Below are 23,439 nucleotides of genomic sequence, written 5' to 3'. Positions count from 1 at the left end.
CGACTTAACTTTCTCTGCTTTTGATGTTCTTAATACTTCGAGCATTCCTTGTCTCCGAGAGGAAGAACTGCAGTGCCATTTTATAATGCCTTCTTAAGGTGAGTAAAATATACGGCCCACCAGGCTTTCCATGGCAGCCACCATCATGCTGCCACAAGGAACGACGGGACTTCCTCTCAAGGTACCTTCACATATATACGCTCCACAAGCCGCGTCCTCACCTACTCTCACGAGTGAAATGAAGCCTGCAGAGACGTATTGTCAGGGAAATCAACTCTTCTAAGTATCGATAAACTGGTGCACATAAAATTTCAACAAACATTAGCACATCAGTTCAGGGCTTAAAAAAACTGAAATCTACAATGCCTAGAAGATATGAAATAAAGCTGGGCCTTTACTTCTTGTATTAAGTGTTTTTAGATTAAATGATTTTGCATCAAGAACACCCACGCGATGGGACGTGCTTGTTACTTCCATAACATTATGTTAACATGTAGAGGTGGAACAGCCTGGAGCTGGTGACAGGGCGCATAAGGGCAGAGCGCAGTGTCTGTTGACTCTGAGGAAAGGATTCAAGCCTCAGTTGCGCAAAGCATCCCGTGGCCTAGGCCTGAGGGGACGGGACGTGTGCGTAGGTAATAAGGTCTCACCTGGGAGGCCTTCCTGGGCAGTCACCGCCTCTTCCCAGGGAATCCCCGGGTTTCCCTTGGGAGAAGCGGACCAGATGCAGCCTCACTTTCCCTTCTCCTGCCACCCGTGGACACTTCACTTTCAGCAGCTGTCCTCAGTCCAAACCAAAAGGCTGGGACATCCCGGAAGCAACAGTACATGAAACCTTCCAGCACATACAGCTGCATTTCTGCCTGGGAAACTCCCCCCAAAATAAACTTTTTAAAAACATAATAAGCTGTAGGGCAGATGTAACTTTTCACTTAATTCCCAAGCGCACAGGGGGCTGATTTATTCTCATTTGCGGCGTAATCCCTATGCCCTTTCGTCTGTGAGGCAGGTCTTATCACCTCCGCTCCCCTCTTCTCATTTACAGCTGAGGAAACTGAAACTTGGAGAGAGGCCATGTCTCAAGCCCAAGGTCCTGCAGCTAATAAAGCTGTGATTCAAAGCCAGGTCTCTGTGACCCCAAATCCCAGGCGCTATGCATCTCTCAGCGTGGGGTGTGATCTTAATTCCGTTTGGTTCCCTGTAATTCTTCTCTTCAAACACACTCGAATCTGGTAGGATAACCCAACCTGGATATCCCAATAAAGAGCTGCAGTTTATAATTGGGGGGGAGGGTCTTGCTAGAGATATTTTTCAAGCTTGTATTCATATCTTAGCAATCTATCCTCTGAAGAAGCTATGGGGTACAGTTTATTTAAACCAAACGAATTGAAGATGGCAGACACATGTGTGCTCCAGCGAATACACTTTCTCCAAGTGTGAGGTAAGCGCCTGTGGAGGGGCGGCCGGCAACAGTAGCCAGTGACTTCGTGTTTGTTGGTCTGTGTTCTCAGACAGGCGCAGGGTTTACCTGCTTAACAGGACTTAGAAGAACAAATCCCCTGAGCGTGAGCGAGGGAAACTGGACAGGCTCAGGTTTATCCTGCCATAAAGCCGCCACACCTGCTAATGCAAGGGCCACAAGCAGCCGGCTCACTCCTTCGATAATTCCTCTTGCCTCCACTTTGGGAACGAACACCAAAGGCAGAAGGTCTTCACCTGGGCGATTCTCAACAGGAAGAGCCAGGTCCAAGGAGGACGTCTGTTTAGAGTCGTGACGTTGCATTGCAGAACTGCAAGGCAACTTAGAGCTCATCTAATCCCAGTCTTTTGTACTCTGAGAAGTGAAGCGTCTTGATCAGACGGGCTGTGGTGATAGAAGGCCACAGGCCAGCTGCCACCGGCTGCCTCCTTTATCCTCGCATTTCTGTCTGGGGGAAAAGCCAGCTCCTACTCCAGCCGCCCTGTGAAGAGGTGCAGGGAGAAAACTCAACATCCAGCACGGAGCAAAGGCCACCTGCCAAGGGCGTGTGAGAATGAGCCACCTGGAAATAGCTCCACACGCCCCAAGTCCCTGTCGAGAGTGTCCCTGTAACTGACTAGGACAAGAAAGACCCTGAATCAGAATCACCTACCAAAGCCTTTCCCACTTCTGATCCCCTAAAACTTGAGACAATAAATACTTTTCATTTTCAGCTTCTGAGTTTGGTAGTAATTTGTCATGCAGCAATAGATAACTCAGACGTGCAAAATCTACATTATCGCAAAACTTTTGCCATAAATTTCTGTTCACTTACAGTATGTTGTATTTATAATTTATGGGTGCTGTATTTTTAAATCAAAGTAGATTTATGTGTGTATCTACAGGAATAACACAATCTTAATATTTTAAAATGTAACTTTTCTCATATGAGTGTCACTCACAGCACCTGTGACAGAATTTTTAAATTGTTTTTCAATGTTTTGGTGACCAGATTCCTCTGCCGTGATAGCGGAAGCTTAGAAGGCACTTCAATCTTTTATTTTTCGTTCGTGATGTTAGTTTTATGAGAAAATATAAATGATGGCTTGTAATTTTTTTATTTACAAAGCTCAAACACACATTAAAAACACCATTAGTTCTTCTAAGTAAACGCTCCACTAGAAAAAATAATTAAATATTGCCAATAATTATTTCCCCAAGATTAAAAATTTTCCTCCTTTGTCAACTCATTTTCAGTTTTTCCCTTTGCCAATCTATTCACGCTACATTAAGGTTTATTTATTTAATTGATCTTTTATTCGCATGCAATTCTACATTTGTGTTCATCTCTAACTGCTGTCCACCCTTTTCCCTGATGTTTTTATTCCACGCCTCCAGCCAGCACTAAAACTACACACGTCTTGTAGTAATACCCTCTAAGTATTATTACATTCACATGGCTTCTCGGAACACCCAGGTACGTACACATACACAGTACTGTTTGCATCAGATTCCAGGTATTTCAACTATGCCACTCCTGTCTTTAAACAAGACCGTGCACCCCTCCTCACCACTTCCTTTTGCTCACTCTTGTTGACTAGCACAGGGCATGGCACACAGAAAGCACCCCATACAATTGTGGTGCATTCGTTTCTTTCTTTCTCTGATCGGTCCCTGCTTCCCAGTATCTTACCCTCTGCTGGTGAGAACAGCTTTACCTGGCACCAAGCACAGCTGTAAACAAAACCAGAAATACAACAGACAGAATGCAAGTTTTAGAAAACGGAACTAACAAGCAGAGACGTTCTCATGCCTCCTAAGTAATTCCTGAATGCCTGTTAACTCCGAGACACAAGAGCATTGAGTCTCTTCTCTTGCTTCGTTTTTCCTTTGACTACCACGTATTGAGAACACGATTGACAGAGTGAAATACATAGGGCTTGCTGCCCCTTTCATAGTTAGTGCTTCTGGTTTGCTCTGATCTCCCCGCTGAGTTCCTCATTGTCTTTACCCTGGACTGTATATTTATGACTCTTTTAGAATCTTAATGTTCCTCTCCTGCCTTGTATTTTTTATTGTCTTTCCTAGTATTTTTTATTGTCTAAAGCAGAGTTGGCACATAGTCGTGGGTCGCTTTCCCTTCTGTATGTGTCTTTGTTCATTGTACCTTCTAATCTGGAATTCAGTATTTGTTTTTCATCATTGACAGTTCACTGCTCTGTTCAAACACAGTAGGCCCTCCGTAGCTGACCACCTCCCTGCACTGACCACCTCCCTAAGTTGATCTGATTTTCAGTCTGGGCATGCACCACATGGGGGTGGCCTAGTTCCTTATTTGCACCTTATAGACACCTCCATGTGTTGGCCAGTTGGTGACAGTCCCTTGGGTGGTCAACTAAGAGAGGTTCTACTGTATTTGAGCCAGAGAAAAAGTAAGTGAGAACTTCTGACGACCTGGGTTTAGGAATGTTAAGAGTAAAAATTTCTGATAGAAAACACAAGCGTGAGAGAGCTGGGAAAGACATTCTTCAGGTTTTCTCATTGGAAATGTGTCTCCTGCAGTAATTAACACAGAGGAGACTGAGGACAGTTTGCTCCCATGTCTCAGCTCTGGAACTATGCAGACTAGAACCACGTGGCTTTGGTATGATGGTTTTTTTCCAAATTTTCCTTGGCCAGGTGAATACCTTTCTTACTCTTCACTTTCACCAGCTACGTATGCACAGTATAAAAGAGAAAGAAGGGCAGAGAGTAACATGGTGTGGGGGGAGGCATGTAAACATTTTATTAAAATAGAAGAGATGGATGTTGGTGAGGGAACCAGGAGGCAGTCGGGGTGCAGCAAGCTTACCGCGTTATTCTATTTGGAGTGAGGAGCTCTTGTAAAGAATGAGTGCTGGTGTTCTCCGTGGAGAAGAAATGAAGGAAGATTCGGTCAAAGGGAAGCATAGCAAGAACACGCTGTGTTCAGAGAAAGCTGCGGAATCGGGATGGCTGGACGTTAGGGAGCACGGTGCACCGTGGGAAGTGGGCAAAGACTCTGGCCAGGTATGTTCAGACTCACGAAGGCCGCTGCAGTCCTCCCTTCCTTTAAGATGTGTCTGTGGAGGACACATCATGTGCCCCACACCAGGTGAACCAGACAGGCCCAGGCCCTGGGCTCAGGGAGTTTCCAGATCCTGCACGTCAGGGGAGGGAGATGGAACTCCAGCCTGGCTTGCAGATTTCAGGGATCATAACTCTAGGACTTTACCATGGGAGGCATCGGCACTGAGGGTTTTCCAGGAGCAGAAAGACCGGTTAGAGGGCTATGACAAAGGTAAGCAAGATAAATAATAATAATGATGAGAGGCTTAAATAAGGCAATGGTGGGAGTCAGAAAAGGGCTAGATTTGGGGGATGTTTTTGAAGCAGAGTAAGCAGGGTATCTGAGCAGATGTGGCCCGTGAGGCAGAGAGAGGAACTCCCCATGGCTGCCAGTGAGGAGGCAGACTGAGCAAGTGGAAAGACGCAGGGAGAGGCGGAGCAGGCTGGCGGGGAGATGCAGGCGGGAGACTGGGACTTCACACCTCGGACCTGTTCAGCTCAGTTAAGTGGCCCTCGGGACTTCTGTGTGTATTTAGCTAAACCGCCCTCCTCTGAAAGCTTTCCTGCTCCCGTCCTCACCTTACCCTCTTGACATAGGAGCTTTGGGAAGGTGGGGATGTGGCCAGAATGTGGAGGGTGGGGGGGACCAGGAAGCCTGGACCTCACAACCCTGAAACCACCAGGGAAAAGTGAAACTTTGGTCACCCTGGGGCACCTGCTCTGGGTGATCTAGTTTGTTCTATTAGTTTGGATTTTTTTTAATTGGCTGATTCAATGTGTGGTTTTGCCAACGTATGTATGAAAGCCTTTTTTACTCATAAAGTGCAAAAGCCATGAAGCTCCCAGCGTTTGGTATCATGCCTGGCTAACTGGGTGGAAGAGATTGTGTGTTGCGATCTCAGACACAACAGGAAGGGGTCCGCCTTCAGCTATCCCGTCAGAGGCTGGAAGTCCAACCTGAAGGGGCCTATAATTTGGTCCGAATAGCACTGCCCTGCAAACACACCACAGTCCTAATGAGAGTGTTATGCAGGGAAGGTCTTTATTCCTGCTCTTCCCTGCTTCAAATTCTCTTCCTCACATGGTTTATCTCATATTTCAAAGCCAGCCCCAAAGTCAACTTCCTCTCCACACATTTCCTTGAAATTCCATTGTGCACCTTCCCAAACACACACACACACACACACTTTCCCTGAAGTAACATCTCTCTCATATATTTCCATATCTCACGTATGTGCTATTATAGCTTACATTATAATTTTAGGTTTCTGGATCTTTCTTCTCCACTGGAAAATGAACTTTTCAAGAGGAGGGATTATATTCTTATGTTATACATTTTTATGTGCCAGCATGTAGCAGAATGAATAGTAAGTGGTACATAAATATTTATTGTTGAATTATAACCAGTATGACATCCTTGAAAGGGAAATCCTTCAGACCCAACCAAAAAAATAAGATGGGGATCAGAAATGGATTTCAACTGATTGACTCTGGTAGGTGACTCACGCTGCCTGGAGCTAGGGTGAGGAGAGAGGCCATGATCTCACCTAACCTCAGTAGGAAAGAGTTTCATGATCAATTAGAGACATCTGTCACAACAGAAGAGATGGCACTGGCAACGCATTCATTTTCCACCCCTGAACTAGGCGGTACTCTCAGTAGGGTAATCATTCACTCACTCCGCAAATATTTACCGTGCATGGAGCACTGTTGCTCAGCACCGAGAGGCATGTTCCCGTAGACCATGGACAGACAGCCCCTACCCTCGGGGACCACAGAGATCTATAAAGTAAATGATGTGACAACACCTGTAATTTACTCAATTGTATAATAATAACTTGTCAGATATGCGGTAACGATGACTGTAGTAAAAAAGAAATCAGAGAGCCTGTGTCTCAGCTGTCTCACATACTGTCCAGGGTGGAGAGAGTGGTGACGAGCGCTCGGGAAACTCCCAGGCCCCGGACAACAACGGCTTCACCCCATCATTGTTTGATAAAACCATCCATTCTCGCATCTGACAAACGTCTGTTGAACGGCAACTGCATCAAAGCCCACATGCGAAACACTGGATCGAACGTGCCAAGGAAAATACCCCAAGTGCAGAGGCAAAAATTAAGCAAGAAATCACAAAATCAAATACGCACTTACAAATTAGGGGTGAAACCATCCCAGCACTACTGCTTGAATTCTGCACCAACCTTTTGAAGGTATTTCTGTTGTTCCAGCTTCTTCAGTGGGGTAGGAATGCACCAGCTTTTACACAAAAATCCTGTTCTGGGTTTCCCTGTTCATTAGTGAAGGGGCTTACCAACTCGTCTCAAGTATTCGGGGGTCATGCGTTTGTCCTCCAGAGTTGGCCATCTCCAAGTTGACCAATGGTGGTGCTTTTGGAAAGGAAACCTGTGAGCCTCACCTGGGCTGTTTTGATCTCAACAAGTCAGTGCAGGCCAGTGGTACAATATTTTAACCGCCAATCTCCCTCTTGACGACTTTCAGCTGTATTAAAATCTACATGTCTAACAAATCTTGCCTCTTATCATGATGTCAGAAGTTTTCTGCTAACTTCTACTTGCAAAAATTAAATGTAACAGAAAATAGCTCTGAAATAAAGAGTATGTATGTAGATGCATGCATGTATATGTGTGTGTACACAGGTGCATATATGCATGTGAGTACACTTGTGTGTGCATGTGTGTGTATGCTTGTGTACTCAGGTGTGTGCATGTGTGTACACATGTGTGCATGCACAGATTTTGACTGCAGATGCCTGTTAATTAAACATTCATTAACATAGCATAATACCCCTTTTACTATAAAACTCTCATGGTCTTAAAAACTCATTGAAAATTACACCGCATCATGTAGAATTATTTCACAATATATTTTGCAGAGACACCATTTTTCACATGATTTTTAAGGTTCCCTCTTTGTTGTCTACCATTTCATACACACTTCCCTTTTCTTGGCCCTCTGTCCTTGCCATTGAATGGCTGCCACTGCCTATCTACAATACTTCCTCGCAGAGCAGACCCACACCCAGCGCTCCTGTGCCCCAGCCTCCCTCACTAGAGTAACCTGCCTTTACTCTCTTATTTTGGGTAAAAAGTGTATGAAATTAGGGGTCCAGTCTAAGCAATGTGAGGATCACAGTCTTGATAGCATTAGCTTGTCACCACATCCAGCCTCTCTCTTGGCATAAGAACAGCCTCTTCAGTGCCCTGGAAACTCCCTCTGGAAAGTGTCCCGGGTGCTGAGAAAATCACTTAACTCCGAAGTCCCCGCTCTGCTGATTCTGGGCTGTGTGACTGAACAAGTCACTCCTTATAAAAGGATTTAGTTCTCTGTACACCTGTTTCAGAGTTGTGTATGTACCGCAGTGCTCTGAGCTGTCAGGAACGCCACCATAGGGAGTGTGGAGTGGGAGCTCCGTTTCCACAGGCTAAACATTTCCAGAGCAGCACAGAGGATGGAGCGCCAGGCTCGGCATAAACGTGAATCCCATTCTTCCCTTTACTCCCTGAGTGTCCTTGGACAGGTCATATAGCTCCTGTCACCCTCGTCTCCTCAATTGCACCATCAGAGTTACAGACAGGGCCTGTCTTGGTGTAAGGTGGCAGCCGGTGGACTCAATCGAGTCACAAAGCTGATGTGGAGCAGAAGCTATAGTGTATTTGGCCCCTCGATGAAGGCAGCAGAGACTGAATAGGCACCAGCCCAGAAGAGCAGAGTGCTTGTCCTTTTGTGGCTTTAGGTAGTGTGGGAGGGGGAGACAGTTGCTTTGGTGTGCTAGTGACTGTTGCCAGGTAGGGTGCCAACTGGCTTCCCGCTGAGACTGCTCTGTTCATGGTTTAGCCCCTTGGAGTCACTGCGTGGCCTAGTTCCTAGTTCCTTCTGGCTGGGTCCCAGGAGGGGGTGGTTCAGCAGAGGTCACTGAACAGTCCACATGGAGCGCCTTGTGCTCCAGCGGAGTAGCCTGTGCCTGGTCTCTGACCAGCCTATCACAGGACTATTATAAAACTACTCAATCACATGGATAATACACTGGCATTCAGTAATGTTCTGCTTTTTGTTGTTGATTGGCATCCTTTCTGTTTTATAACTGCTGGTAGTCATCTCTGCAACAGCCAGTGGTAGCTCCAAACCCCCTTTCACACGGCAGCCTTTCAGCACCGGGGGGAAAGCTGCTCCGACCCGCCATCTCTTTCCCATCACACGATTCCTCTTCTTTAGACTGAGTCCCTTGTGACACTGCCACCAGCGTTCCTGGGACCCTCACCGTCCACTTGGTCTCTGGGCTCTCTCCAGCCTGCCTTGGCCTCCTTGTGAAGAGCCCTCCAAGGCTGCCATCCAGCCTGCTGGGGAAGGGCTTGTGCTTTCTGGAGTAATTACTCCTGCCACCTCTGTGTTTACTCAGAACCTGTGGCTAAGGTAATTAGCTGGCAGCTGGCTGAGCCTTAGATAATAATATGCCTGACACTGTAGGTATCTCTTTTCTAGAAATCATTTTTTTTTTACTTTATTTCACTTACACAGTCAATAGACAGTAATGGCAAATCATCTAGGTGAACACAATTAGGACTCACCTACATAGGGGAGATGTGCTTTGTTAAATGTGGCTAGATTCAGAACGTCTGCTTTGACACACCAAGTGCTTTTTGATTGCCCTGTTTTTTCACATATTCACTAAATGTTTATTGGGGACCTACTATGTGCAGGGCCCTGGGGTTAAGTGCTAGGGACAACAGGGAATAAGAAATCATGCCTCTTCAAAGGCTTTGAAGTTTGAAGGGAGATGGGCATCAAACAGAGAGCTGTGGGGGCATACGTGGGAGTGTGGGCATTCTGGAAGACACCAATAAACAGAGCTTTGAAAAGAACATAGATACGTAAACATTTACCGGGCATATTGGAGGATGTGGCAGAAAATTCCTCTAGACCAAGAAGTGTAAACAAAAATAGAAAGGCTTCAAATCGTTGACACATGATTGGTTGACCTTCAAAAGGCAAGAGTAGGATGAAGGAAGCAAGTCAGCAGGGTGCAATATTTAAGGAGGCAGCACTAGTGTAGGGTTGACTGTCTAGACGCCTTCCATGACAGTGTCCATTGTAGAGCCAGAGACATCACTGACAGCTGAAGTTTTGCATCATAAGCCCCTCACTTGCCTCACCCCAGCCCTGTCCAGATAAATATGAGGATTTGGGTGTATCAACAGCCCAAACGTTAATTGAGCAATGCTACAGTGCTCCAAATATTGACCATTTTATTTAGACCCAGAGGAGTTTAACCAGTAGTTCTTATACCTCCCTGAACAATAAGGCCGCTGCCTGATCTTATCTGCCCCAGTCAGAGGAGCTCACACTAGGGAAGTCGGGCAAAAGAAAATTTAACTTCTCAACACTCGTGACCCCAGCCATTCAATACACAGTGTCTTATAATCAATGTTCTTTATATCTAAAAAAGCTATCGATTTCTAGATGTTCTAAATTAAGTTTTCTGTGGAAGGAAGGTGATTTGGTGCTAAGATCTAAAACACAAAGTAATTAATGAAGCCCTTTACCCTTGTGACTACCTATAAAGATTTCTGTAGAAAAGAGAATAAAAGGTATCTGAAGCAGCTCCAAAAACGGATGGGGGTGGGTTGGTGCTGACTCAGCTGTTAACACACGTCATATATTGAGACATAATAATTATCTCAGTGGCTTAGGCGGGGTAAGTGTGCATGATAAAATCTTATAAGATAAGGTTATTGAAAGAACAAAAATTACACAATTAGGTAATTGCTGAGTAAACCTGAAGGATGGTAATAGCAGATGGGCAGGGCTACAGGAGTGCTCTGTGCCACCTGACGGGATAAGAAATGTAATTTTCCATTTCTAGTCTCAGCTTAATCCTGTGTCATGACAAATACGTGAGAAGGCCATGGGTTTTTCTGTTCGTTCTACTGGATGTCCATGTTTGTTAAGTGGAGCTATTATTCAAATTTGACATGACTGTATTTTGCAGTGTATAATGTGCATCTTTTTGCCCCAAATTTTTTTATTAAATCATAAACACATAGATCATGTATACATTGATGCATTTAGGGGGTACAACATGCTGATTTTATACAGAATTAAGAACGCTTACATCACACTGGTTAATATATACCTCATCATTCTGTTTACTTAAACAATAAGCGTGCTCTTTATACTTGGGTAGTACTAATTCTGCATCTATATGTGTTTCATTCTCATATTTACAATTATGCATTAAGAGTGTAGCTAGAAAGCAACAGCAATGTCCATATGCAAAATAGTATTTTGGAATATGGTAATCAGCTTGGTTGAACATTGTAATGATCTTACAATGAAAGCATTTTCAGGCAACAAAGAATGATATATTTTTCTTTGATCATTTTAGGTGGGAGCTAGCAATCTAACTGATAAAAATAATTGCTAAAATTCCTTTATAATACAAAAAGCAATTACCCAAATATAAATAAATAAAAACTTGAACTAAAAAATTAAAATGAAAGATTTTTTTTCCTGAACATTTGGGCCAAAAACACATTACAAAATATGATATTCAAAATTTGTCACTTAGCAGTTTAAGTATTTATAAATATATATGTGTGCATGATGTATGTGTGCATGATATTTTTTCCCCCAAATGTGAATAGTTTGGGCGTGATATCTGACTGACGGCTGCAGAGCTTTTTGGATGCAGTCCCCACCCTTCTCCCACAGCTGTGTCCCCCAGCCCAGCACTCCCCATGGGTACAACTCCTCCCTACCCCCTAGAACTGTTATTTTTCTAAGAACTACATAATATTGCTTATTAATACTACTTCATTTTATTATCCCTCTTTCTCCACTAGAAGTTGAGCTCCTCAGGGCAAAGACTTTGTCTGTTTTATTTATAGTCCATGTCGTGTACCCAGAACTATTACTGAAACATATGTACTGAATTAATGATTTGAATATTACAACTGAATAAGAACAACCAAGTTATATGTAATATTTTATACTTTATAGATCTTTTTCTTATCTTGCTTTATCCCAACAACTTTTTGTTTGATTGGGGTTTTTTTTGAGATAGTCTCACTTTGTTACCCTGGTAGAGTGCCATGGAGTCATAGCTCACATCAACCTCAAACTCTTGGGTTCAAGCAATTCTCTTGCCTCAGCCTCCTGAGTAGCTGGGACTACAGGCACCTGCCACAATGCCTGGCTATTTTTAGAGACAGAGTCCTGCTCTTGCTCAGGCTGGTCTCAAGCTTCTAAGCTCAAGCAATCCACCCTCCCTCCCAGAGTGCTAGACCAACAAGAACTTTTGGTGATAGGTTCTGTTATTATTTTCCTTACTTTTAGATGAGTAAACTGGGCCTAAGAAGTCAAGTGACTTGATCTGAGGCCTGATAGTGTGGGTTTGCTCAACCTCCATTCACCCTCCCTTCTACGCGGGGATATTAGAAAATCAAAAGCCACATTTCCCAGACTCTCTTGCAGTTCAAGTTGGATGCACATGGGGAGATTGAGAGGCAGAAGTGAGGTGGAGACCGTAGTTATGCCTCTGTCAGCTCTACTGGCCAGCATGGATGTGGATCCATGAGGTGTCTCTGTCACAGATTTCTAGGTTCATTCTCTAGCTTTCTAGGTGTTAAGAATCACACCCACCTGGTACAGCTACACTTCCCGATCTGGCCACCTCAGCCCTGATCGAAGCTGTGATGTCCAGCTCTATGGCTTCCTGGGCATAAGAGACACATGAAGCAGCTTCACCAAGGCTTTGATTCTAATGGTCCCAGGGTGGCCTCAGAGGCCGCAGCTCCTAATGTCTCCTGTGGTGGGTCTGTTCTGTTCTGGGCATCAGAACTGGAAGCCAGTCTATAACATTCCTCTAGAGCTTCCAGTGGTTTTGCCAGCCCCTGACTCCCTGTATCAAATCTCTTTCTCCTTAAAATATTTAAAGCAGCTTCTATTTCTGTTCTTAGCCTGATGGGTGAGCCTTTACGTCACACCATGTGAGCTAGATCCTCCATCCAGTGGCCTTCCATCATTCTGTCAATAAACTCCCTCCTGAGCACCTGCAGACCCAGGACAAGGCCCACAGCCATAACATGCAGATGTGCAGTGCTGGTAGCAACACTCTCTTGAGAGTAATCTCATCAGCAGAATTTTGGATGTCCTGCCCCCGTTCACCTCTGTCTCACTAACACTTCCACACATCTTCCTCCATGCCCCACTGCCAGCTCTTTCTCCCTATGACCAGTAGTGACCACATGACAGCAGCTTTGCTGCTCCCAACACCCACCAGAAATTGACAAAGCACCGTGGTGGCCCTGCAACTTCCACTGCCATCCAGGAGAAGTGGTCTCCCCTTCCTTCCACTCTCCAGGTGGGAGAAAACACTCCTCACTCCCACTTTGCTGTGCTCCATAGTCACAGCAGCACTGAGAAAAGTATGGTGAAAATAGCCAAGAGTCATGGGAACATCTACCAACTGATGGTTGCAGGATTTTAAGTAAGTTATTTAATCACTCTGAGTCTCAGTTTTCTCTGCAATAAAACAAAAACAAACATGTATTATGCAGGAGTTTCTGAGGATTGAGTGAGGCAATATATGGGCTTCATCAGTTCAGGACACTGTAACAAAACATCACAGACTGGAGAGCTCACACAACAAGAATTTGTTTATCACAACTCTGGAGGCAGGAAAGTCCAAGATCACAGTGCCTGCAGATCTGATGTCTGGTGAGGGCCAATTTTGTGTTTGCAGATGATCATCTTCTCATCATATCCTCACAGGGCAGAGAGAGAGTCAGCTCTTGTGTCCCTTCTTATAAAGGCACAAACACCATTCCTAAGGGCTCCACTCGTGACCTAATTATCTCCCAAAGGCCCCACTTCCTAATATCACCACATCAGGAGTTAGGAGTCAATCCATAGCATATGTGTAAAATGCTTAGCAAGTTGAAAATACTTAATAAATAATTATAGCAAACATTGAAATACCTATTATAGGACAGTGCCCGTAACTCAGTGGGTAGGGTGCTGGCCACATACACCCAGGTTGGTGGGTTCAAACTCAGCTCAGGCCAGTTAAACAATGACAACTGCAACAAAAAAATAGCAGGGTGTTGTGGTGGCACCTGTAGTCCCAGCTACTTGGGAGGCTGAGGCAAGAGAATTGCTTAAGCCCAGGAGTTTGAGGTTGCTGTGAGCTGTGACACCATAGCACTCTACTGAGGGTGATATAGGAAAACTCTATCTCAAAATAAATAAATAAATAAATAAATAAATACTTATTATATACCAAGATACATGCTAGATATTTGCATGTGTTTAATTCTGATCAAGACCACAAGATGCTATTATTCCCATTTTGCAAGGTAGAAACACTCATAACTCCTCCGACTGACTACCATTGTTGTTATTGTCCTTGCCCTGTATTTTCACATCCCTCAGGAGTTCACATAACAGCTCTCATCTTTAGTACAGTTCTCACCATTCAGATTTTTCTGTAAGGAGGCAAATGGCCTTAGATGGTGCTGAGTTAAGAACAGCCTAAGTAACACAGTCCTGGACATAGAATAGTCTGCTCACTATTACTACCCTGGTGCTAAGTTTGTGAAGCTTCATCCTCCTTTCCCGCAGAACAAGAACCCTCCCCAGCCTTCTCTGACACTCCTACTCACAGACATCCCCACTGAGTTCCATGTGGTCTGTTGCCTGCACCTCTACACACATCAGACATTTCTGGACTCACAGAAGGTATACAGAATAGGCCATAACTTTCTCTTATAAATTTCAGACTATTACAGGGACACACAAGTTTTGGTTACATTTGCTTAAGTCAAAATTATAAGAGTGCCTTTCATGCTTATACAAAAAGTCTGCGATGTTCCCATTAGGTGTGATTCACCCATCCTTTCCTCACTCCTCCAACCTACATGAATGCCATTGAGTTTTGCTTCCATATGTGCACTTAAGTGTTGATCAACTAGTTCCAGTTTAGTACTGAGTACATGTGGTGTTTGCTTTCCAATTCTCGTGATACTTCACTTAGGATAATAGTCTCCAATTCCATCTAGGTTGTTATGGAAGATTCCAGGTCACTATTTTTTATGGCTCAGTAGCATTCCCTATTGTACACATTCCACGCTTTATAAATCCACTAGTGTATTGATGACCACATTGTCTCTGTATCTTTTCTACTGTGAACTGTGCTACTGTAAACATTCAAGTGCAAGTGTCTTTATGATAAAATGATTATTTTCTTTAGGTAAATGCCTGTTAGTAGGATTGCTGGATCAAATGGTAGGTCTACTTTTAGTTCTTTGAGGAATCTCCACACTGCTTTCCCAGAGGTTGTACTCATTTGCAGTCCCACCAATAGTGTATGAGCATTCCTTTCTCTCTGCGTCCTCCCCAGCACCTGCCACTCTGGGACTTTCTGATGTGTGCCCTTCTCTCTGGAGTTAGGTGATGTGGTGGTTTTAAGAACATTGAAATTTTTCTCATGTGCTTGTTAAAGGCCATAACTTTTTAACACCAAGACATAGATGAATTAGACCTGTTTCTACCCTCAGGAAGTCTGTAACATGAAGGTGAGAAAAAAAATGTAAATTTAAAAACTGGCCACCTAGAAAGATGGCTATGACATGTAAGTAACAACAGTAGGAATACAGACTCTGAGTTGAGAAGACCTCATATTTCTCCTGCTACCTTCCAATGCAGGGATCATGGGTAAGTGATGGGGGCTTGCCATGTCTCAGCGTCCTTAACTGAAAAATCAGGTATCTATGAGACCTAAATGAATTGATTAGGTAGGGTAGAGGACATAGTAGTAAATGCTGAATAAGCAGAAGCTCTTATTGTTTTCACTTAAGCAAGTTTATAAAAAAACTTCCCACAGAATGGAGTGGACACAGTGGTGTCTCATAGGTTAGAAAATGTTCATTATTGTGCAAGTGGTAAATTAATTATAGATCAAATCTTTGCAGCTTTTCTCTTTACATATTGGCATCACACCTTGAATAAGATGTGACATATCATGTAGTGTTACTTTTTCAATAGCTAATATCAAAATGTCCAGCATACTATGGAACACCAAATATTGACATAAGTTTGTTATTTGTCAATATTTGTGCCCCAAGCAAACACATTTAGATATTGAGTATAGACAAAATCAGTTACCCTGTATTATTCTTTCTCTTGATAAAACTATGTTCCAGATGAATAGATCCTTTTTTCAATATATTCACCCCTATTTGCAACTACATTTTGATGTTTTTTCTGTTGCGTGAATTTTAATTATCTAGTCCAAAGATAGTTTCTATAATTAGCCCATCATATTTTTAAGATTTTAACAATTTTTCTTTCTCTGCACAGACATGTGAGGGAGATAAGCTATTAATGATCTCTGTCTGTGAAGCTCAGAATTAAATCCCATCAGAGGACAGCAGATGACAGTTAAAAGGGAACTTGCCTTCCAACACAGTCTCACCGCCCCCTGCTTTTGATTAAATGCTGTTTACCTTCTGGATATTACAATGACCCAGGTTCTAAGTCTGAAAATCCAGGTCTGATATCAAGTCTCTGAAATTAAAAAAAAAAAAAAAAACCAGTCAAGAAATTCAGAGAATGAGGTTTGATAAATATGATCAACTTTATGAGAATTGAGAAATGTACGTTCCCATTAAAGAGCTGTCACTTCTCAGAGACCAGCCCTTTATCTTCTTCACTTCTTATCATCCTGATTCACAAATTCTTGTCAAGTTGGAATCTCTTTTTCTTCTTCATTTTTGACTTTAATCAGCTAACAAGTTGTCTTTTTCCTTCCTTTACAAACTTTCTCTCTAATTATTTCTATAGTTTTTAAATAAAGTTAAGTCCTTGGCACTTTATGTCTGAGTTATAACAAGAGCCTTCTGTCAGTCCTCCTGTCTCTAATTTCCACCTTTTCCAATTCTTTGAGCCTATCACCACCAAATTAACTTACATAAAATAACACTTCACTGTTTCACATCCTTGGAAGGGAGCTATACTAACCACTACGACACTTCACATCCATGCTCAAAAAATTACCAACTATTCTTCAGAGCCTTCGTATATAAAATGGGTACTCAAACTTTGATGGAATAAATAAATATACATATTTATCCATACACATACATATATATTTCTAAGCAAGTTCTAGATATACCTTCACTAATTCGGACCTTAAACATCACACACTTATATTTGTAAACCCTCTGCCTTCTTTAATTCATAAATCTGTCTCAAAAATAAAAACAAGCAAGAAAATACTAAATCCTAATCCTAAAAATGAATACATGCACAAACAAATCTCTGACAAATTTTTTCAAGAATTTAAGAAAAAAATAACACCAGTCTTCATGAATTTTTCAGATCATACAGAAAGCAAATACTTCCCAACTTATATTTTGAATCTAAAAGAACCCCCAACAGCAAAACCCAACAAGAATATACATAAGAAAGCAAGTTAAAAGCTGTGTTCTCTTGTCACCAAAAATGTAAAAGCCCTAAACAGAGTGTTTGCAAAATGAACTTAACAATAAATAAAAATAGTAATACATCATTACCAAGTTCAATTTATTCTAAGAATGAAATGTTGAGTTTTATATTTGGCAATCAATCCGTGCAATGTAACGCATTAACAGAATATAGAAGAGAATCATGTGATCACCTTTGCAGATGTAGAGAAAGCATTTGATGAAATTTAATACCTGTTCATGATAATAAAAAAACCTCTTAGCAAATTAGGGATAGAAGAGAAAATCCTCACTCTAACAAAGAGTACCTATAAAAGACTCACATCAAATATCATATTTAATGGTGACACTTGTAAAGTTTGTACAAGAATGAGCCCAAGTTGATGGCTGTGACCACTTCTGTTTAGCACTATTCTGAGATATCAGTAAGGCAGTAAGACAGGGAAAAGGATTCAGAACTAAAAAGGAAGAGATGAAACTGCCATTATTTACAGATTATTTACACGCTGTTTTATGTATAGAAAATTCAAGAGAACCATTAAAATGCTAGCTTTAATAAATAAATTTAGTAAGATCCCTAGAAACTAAGTCAATATACAAAAATCAATTGTATTTATATATACAACTAACAAATATTAAAAATTTTTAGAATCATATTTACTATACCACCAAATACCTATAAATAAATGTAATGTTAAACCAATATATCAAATCTTTACATAAATAACTGCAAAACATCATTAAGAAAAGTATGGGAGACCTAAGTAAGTAGAGGGATATATCACATTCATGGATTGGAATACTCAATATTGTCATAACATAATTATATTCAAATTTATGTTGATAATGCAATTCAAATTTAAAAAGCAGATAGTTTCATGAAAATTTACAAGCTGGTTCTGAAATTTATATGAAAATTCCAAATGCTAAGAATATCCCAAAAATATTTTTTTTTCTGAAAGGCAAAAAACAAAGCTATAAAGCTATAATTTTACATACCGGGATACCAAGAATTATTATAAACCTGGAATAACTAAGACCAGTGTGAGACTGTCTATAGAAAGATAAAGAGTCCAAAAACAGACCAACAAATATATAGCCATTTATTTTTTAAAGTATTACAATGCCCACCCTACCTCTCCATATGAATTATGAATCTACATGTAAAAGGTAAAACCATAATGCTTCGGGACAAGATTGTAAATACGTCATTTAAATGGTGTGTGGAACTTCTGATGGAAACCAACCAGTTTGCCATTGCAGAACATTGTTTCTCTTATATATATTTTTTAGCACACTAAGATGATCAGTAATAGCTACCTCTTATTGAATCATATGATATGCCAAGTGTTATGCTAAATGTTCTATACAGATTATCTCTTTTAACTCCTACCACAGCTTTGGATATAAGGATGATTTCCACATTTATAGGTAAGGAAAATGAAGCTAAGAAGAAAGAAGTCTATACAAAGTCAACACAGCTATAAAATTAACTCTAAAGCCAGTTAAGTTGCCTCCCAATACCTGTACCTTTGCCCTAAACTCATTGAAACACATGTTATTTGAGATTGTGCACAGAAGATGATTAAATAAAATCAAAATGTACTAAGGTTTTAATTCAAATCAGGCATCAAACCAGAGTGCATTTGTTGAGAACATCACTTTAAGAAAAAATTTAGTCATTGTTTTAATTTAATAAATAATTAGCAAGATTATAATAATTTATGGTAGTTTATTTGTAAAACTGAAGACATCATGTTTACCAGCAGACTACTGAAGATCTTTTCAAAAATAAAGAAGGCATATATATTTTGTCTTTCTGATTTCCTAAATATCATAAAAGTCTATTATGTTTAGACTTTTTACTATTTTTGTTTAGACTTAGCAATTAAAGACCACTATTTATGCAGTGCTGTTTCAGTAAACCAGATGTCCACATGAGGCTATTGCCAGTTGCTGGAATTCAGACATACACAGGTAAAATGGAGTTAGCATCTCAGACCCTTCCAGGCTTTCACAAAGTGAGGATCAAGAACTACTTTGAGAAGGGAACACTTTTACACTGTTGGTGGGACTGCAAACTAATGCAGTCTTTTTAGAAAGAAGTATGAAGACTCCTCAAAGAGCTATAAGTAGACCTTCCAGTTGATCTTCCAATCCCATTACTAGGTATCTACCCAGAAGAAATTATTTTACCATAAGGACATTTGCATTCAAATGTTTATTGCAGCTCAATTCACAATAGCAAAAATGTGGAAACAACCCAAGCACCCACAAACCCATGAATGAATTAATAAACTGTGGTGTATGTATACCATGGAATATTATTTAGCCATAAAAAGGTGGAAACTTTACAACCTTTGTATTTACCTGGATGGAGTTGAAGAACACTCTCCTTAGCAAAGCATCTCTAGAATGGAAAAACAACCATGCTATGTACTAATTTAAAACTAGTAGATAAAAAAAAAAAACAGATTAAAAAAATACAGGTCACATGAGAAGAAAAACACAATTAAATTCAAGAAGGGGGCAAAGGAGGGAAGGTGCTCAGTAAGCTCCCACCTATGAGTACAATGTGGAGGTACATGGCACCCCTCCTGGGTGAAGGACTCAGAAACACACACATTGTAACCTAATCGTATGTACCCTTACACGAATTAGAAATTTACAAAAAAGAAAATTAATAAATACTTTGGTGACTCTGACAAATGAGCAAATCTGGTGTATGACAATGTCTCAGGCTGTTGAAACAAAATCCCATAGCCTAGGTGGCTTAAACAATACACAATTATCTAGCGCCTCTAGAGGCTGGGAAGTCCAAGATCAAGGTGCTAGCAGCTTTGGCATCTGGCCAGGGGCCCCTTTTTGCTTTACAAATAGCCTTAATCTCATTGTGTTCTCATACAGCCTTTTTTTCCCCCTTTTTTTATTGTTTGGGATTCATTGAGGGTACAAAGAATTAGGTTACACTGATTGCATTTGCTAGGTAAGGTCCCTCTTATAATTGTGTCCCCCCCCCAAGAGGTGTGCTATCCACCGTGACCCCCACCCCCTCCCTCCTACCCTCTCCCCACTCCCTCATTCCCCTGTACCCTCACCACTTTGTATTAGATCATCTACTGCCTTCCTAGAAGAATTGAGTACATTGGATTCTTGCTTCTCCATTCTTGTGATGCTTTACTAAGAAGCATGTGTTCCACCTCCATTCACGTTAATAGAAAAATGTAAAGTCTCCATATTTTTTAGTGGCTGAATAGTATTCCATGGCATACATATACCACAGCTTGTTAATCCATTCCTTAGTTTGGGGGCATTTAGTTGTTTCCATGTTTTGGAAGCTCAATTTAAAATCTGAGCTAGTGCAAATGTCCTTACGATAAAGGGATTTTTTTTTCTTCTGGGTAGATGCCTAGTAATGGGATTGCAGGATCAAATGCGAGGTCTAATTGGAGTTCACATCACAAAGTCCCAAAGCTGCAGATGCTGGTGTGGATGTGGAGAGAAGGGAACACCTGCTGGTGGAACTGCAAACTAATACCACCTTTTTGGAAAGAAGTATGGAGAATCCTCAAAGAACTCAAATATGGCATTTTCTTGCTGCATGCATTCAGAGAGAGTAAGAGAGAGTGAGAGAGATAGAAACTGAGATGTTGTGCCTCTTCCTCTTTTAATAAGGGCATTAAGCAGGTCATAAGGGCTCCACCCTCATGACCTAGTACAGCCCTAATTACCGCCCACAGGCCTCACCATCAAATACCATCACACTGGGGATCAGGGCTTGAGCATTTGAATTTTGATTGGATCTACAAGTTCAGTCTATAGCATGGTCTTTAATTCTCTATGCAGAAACTTAATACACAATGAATTAGTATGAGAAGATTATTTCTACCAAGAAAAAGAACCTGCTATGTGCATAATGCCTACCATCCTGGTTTCTGCAGGATATATTTCAGATGAACCTGTATTGCCCTTGCTGAGCTAAGCTACAAGGAGTTGAACAGGTTAAACAGTTTATGCAGTCAAAAATTTAAAAGTTAGGTGAAACAAAGTGGCCACCACCACTCTTCTGGAAGGAGGGAAGCAGAATCATTATGTTAATTCCCAGGACCCTATAAGATGAAAGAAAACCTGAAACATCAACCACAATGACTTAGTTTCATTTCAAACAGGTCTCTTGTTGACAGCTAATTGAAAAGCAGTGGTTTTAGACAAAATGTCAGGGAACATCCTCTGTATATTTAAGTAGGGTCATTAGAATCAGGGGGTGCATTCTGACGTTGTAGAATAATGCATGTACCTGTGAAGTAGAGCTAAAAATTTAAATGAAATACTTTAATGAATGCCATTATAAATTTTTAATTAGGTCAGAAAAGCCTCAGTCCAGGTGTCTCTAGTATAATTGTACATGGCTTTAGTTGGAGGGAAATAACGCGTATGGCAGCTGGGGGACCCGTACTGGGGAAGATTTAATATTCAGCTCGTGGTTTGCACGGAACACCTGCCTGCCTGCCTCCCAGAGATGTAGTTAGCATTACTGATTTTCCTTTCCATTAATCCAAGTTTTAAAATTTATACTGTACATGAACAAATTAGTCCTCACAAATTGCCTCTGACCATCAGGTCAAGTTCCTAATTTATTTTTTTCAGAGCAGAAATCTGTATTTATGAGACATTTACAAGACCATGCAGAAATGACGTGTGATGGAACTTGGTATTAAAAATTCAAATTTCCAGCCCCTCATCCCTTACATACACGATTTTGAATAAATTTGGGGGGTTATACTATGTATAAAGATCAAATGATTTTCACTACGTTTTCGTAATTCCTTTTATATTTATTTATAGGTACTCTTCTCTATTCTGATAAGGACTTAAAGGGATTAGTTTTTTAAACAATACCAAAGGGTATAAAATCTCAAATTAGTAGCTCAAAATGAGAAAAGGGTAAAAATAAGGAGGAAAAGTAAGATAAAGTCAGAATTAAGTTTCTTTACATAAGAATGTAGGGCCTTATGTTTGCAAGGGGTGGAGCACAGATTTTGGAGCCATGCCTTCCTGTAGCCCAGGCAAAGACATCATCTGTGCCCACCACATAAAGCAAACAAGATGCTCATTAGAGCACCTGTGCTGACATCAGTACCAGAAGGAAAGCACTCACCTGGATCCACGCACAGAAGACCTGGGATCTCATCAATCACCCCGTCAACGATCCCCCGAGAGTAAACACAACACATCACAGGGGATGGATTCTTTAGAGCCCCTCAATCTAGACAGAGGAAATAAATTGTGGTTTCAGGGAATGATAGCAGAAAACGTCTTCACTTTCTAAAGACACAGACCGCTGGGGGTGTCCTTCCTGCTTACTCAGAGAATATTACTTGTCATAAAAGACCCTGAGACCGAAGCCACTGCTCGACTGAGACTGTCAGCGAGCTGGCCCTGAAGCCACCACCTCTCATTTTCAGTCATGTTTTTCCTTCCCTGAGGTTGTCAGAAACAAAGGGGGTTAATTCATGGTCACCTCTGCCAAAATTGTTTTCCCTGCCAGTCAGAGATAGGAAGGACTAAAACTGTAAATGTGAGCGCTCACGCTTTCTCTTCTTTTCAAATTCAAGTCTTAAGCAGAAATAATATTAGGGAAGAAAAACAGAAATCAGGGAACCGTTTGGCCATGTTTCAGGACAATACTGCATCACTAAGAAGCCCAGACTGAAAGTGTTATACTGCAGGCTTTAGTGTTCTAGTATCAGAAATAACCACAAAGAACTAGGAGGCCCTGGGGGTCACGGAGTCAGTCTGTTTACAATCTCGGTGAGGAGTACCCAATAGCAGTCAAGGTACAGGGTTGCTGGGTACACCGTGCCAGCAAACAGAGCCTGAAGCTGACGACAGGGTGTATCGTAAACCCTGCCCACTGAACAAAGGAGGTTGGGTCCAAATCTTTGGCCTGAAATGCTGCAACAATGACCAAAACCCTGGTTCACTGCACGAATACTGAAAGTGAAAGGTGACTTCCCTGAGCCCAGCCATAAGGAACAGCAGGGAAGAGACAGAGGCAGTCTCCCCTCACAGCTTTTGTATTAACCTGGATGGAGCTGAAACACCTTCTTAGTAAAGTATCACAAGAATGAAAGAGCAACTATCCAATGTCTTAATGCTAATACGAAGCCAGTAGATGATCGAATATACACCCACACAAGAGAAAAACTCAGTTCAACTCAGGTTGTTGTGGGGGAAGAGGGGACTGGTGTGTTCCCACCTAATGGGCTCAATGTAGGGGTACATGGCCCACCTCCCGGTTGTGGGACACAACTACAACAGGGACTTTACCTAGCAAACGCAAACATTGTAACCTAATCGTCTGTACCCTCATCTTAATCTGAAATTTTTTTT

The sequence above is a fragment of the Otolemur garnettii genome, unplaced genomic scaffold (genome assembly GCF_000181295.1).
Source record: "Otolemur garnettii isolate 467f Iridium unplaced genomic scaffold, OtoGar3 scaffold00043, whole genome shotgun sequence".
Classification (NCBI taxonomy): Eukaryota; Metazoa; Chordata; class Mammalia; order Primates; family Galagidae; genus Otolemur; species Otolemur garnettii.
This window is presented reverse-complemented; position numbering follows the sequence as displayed.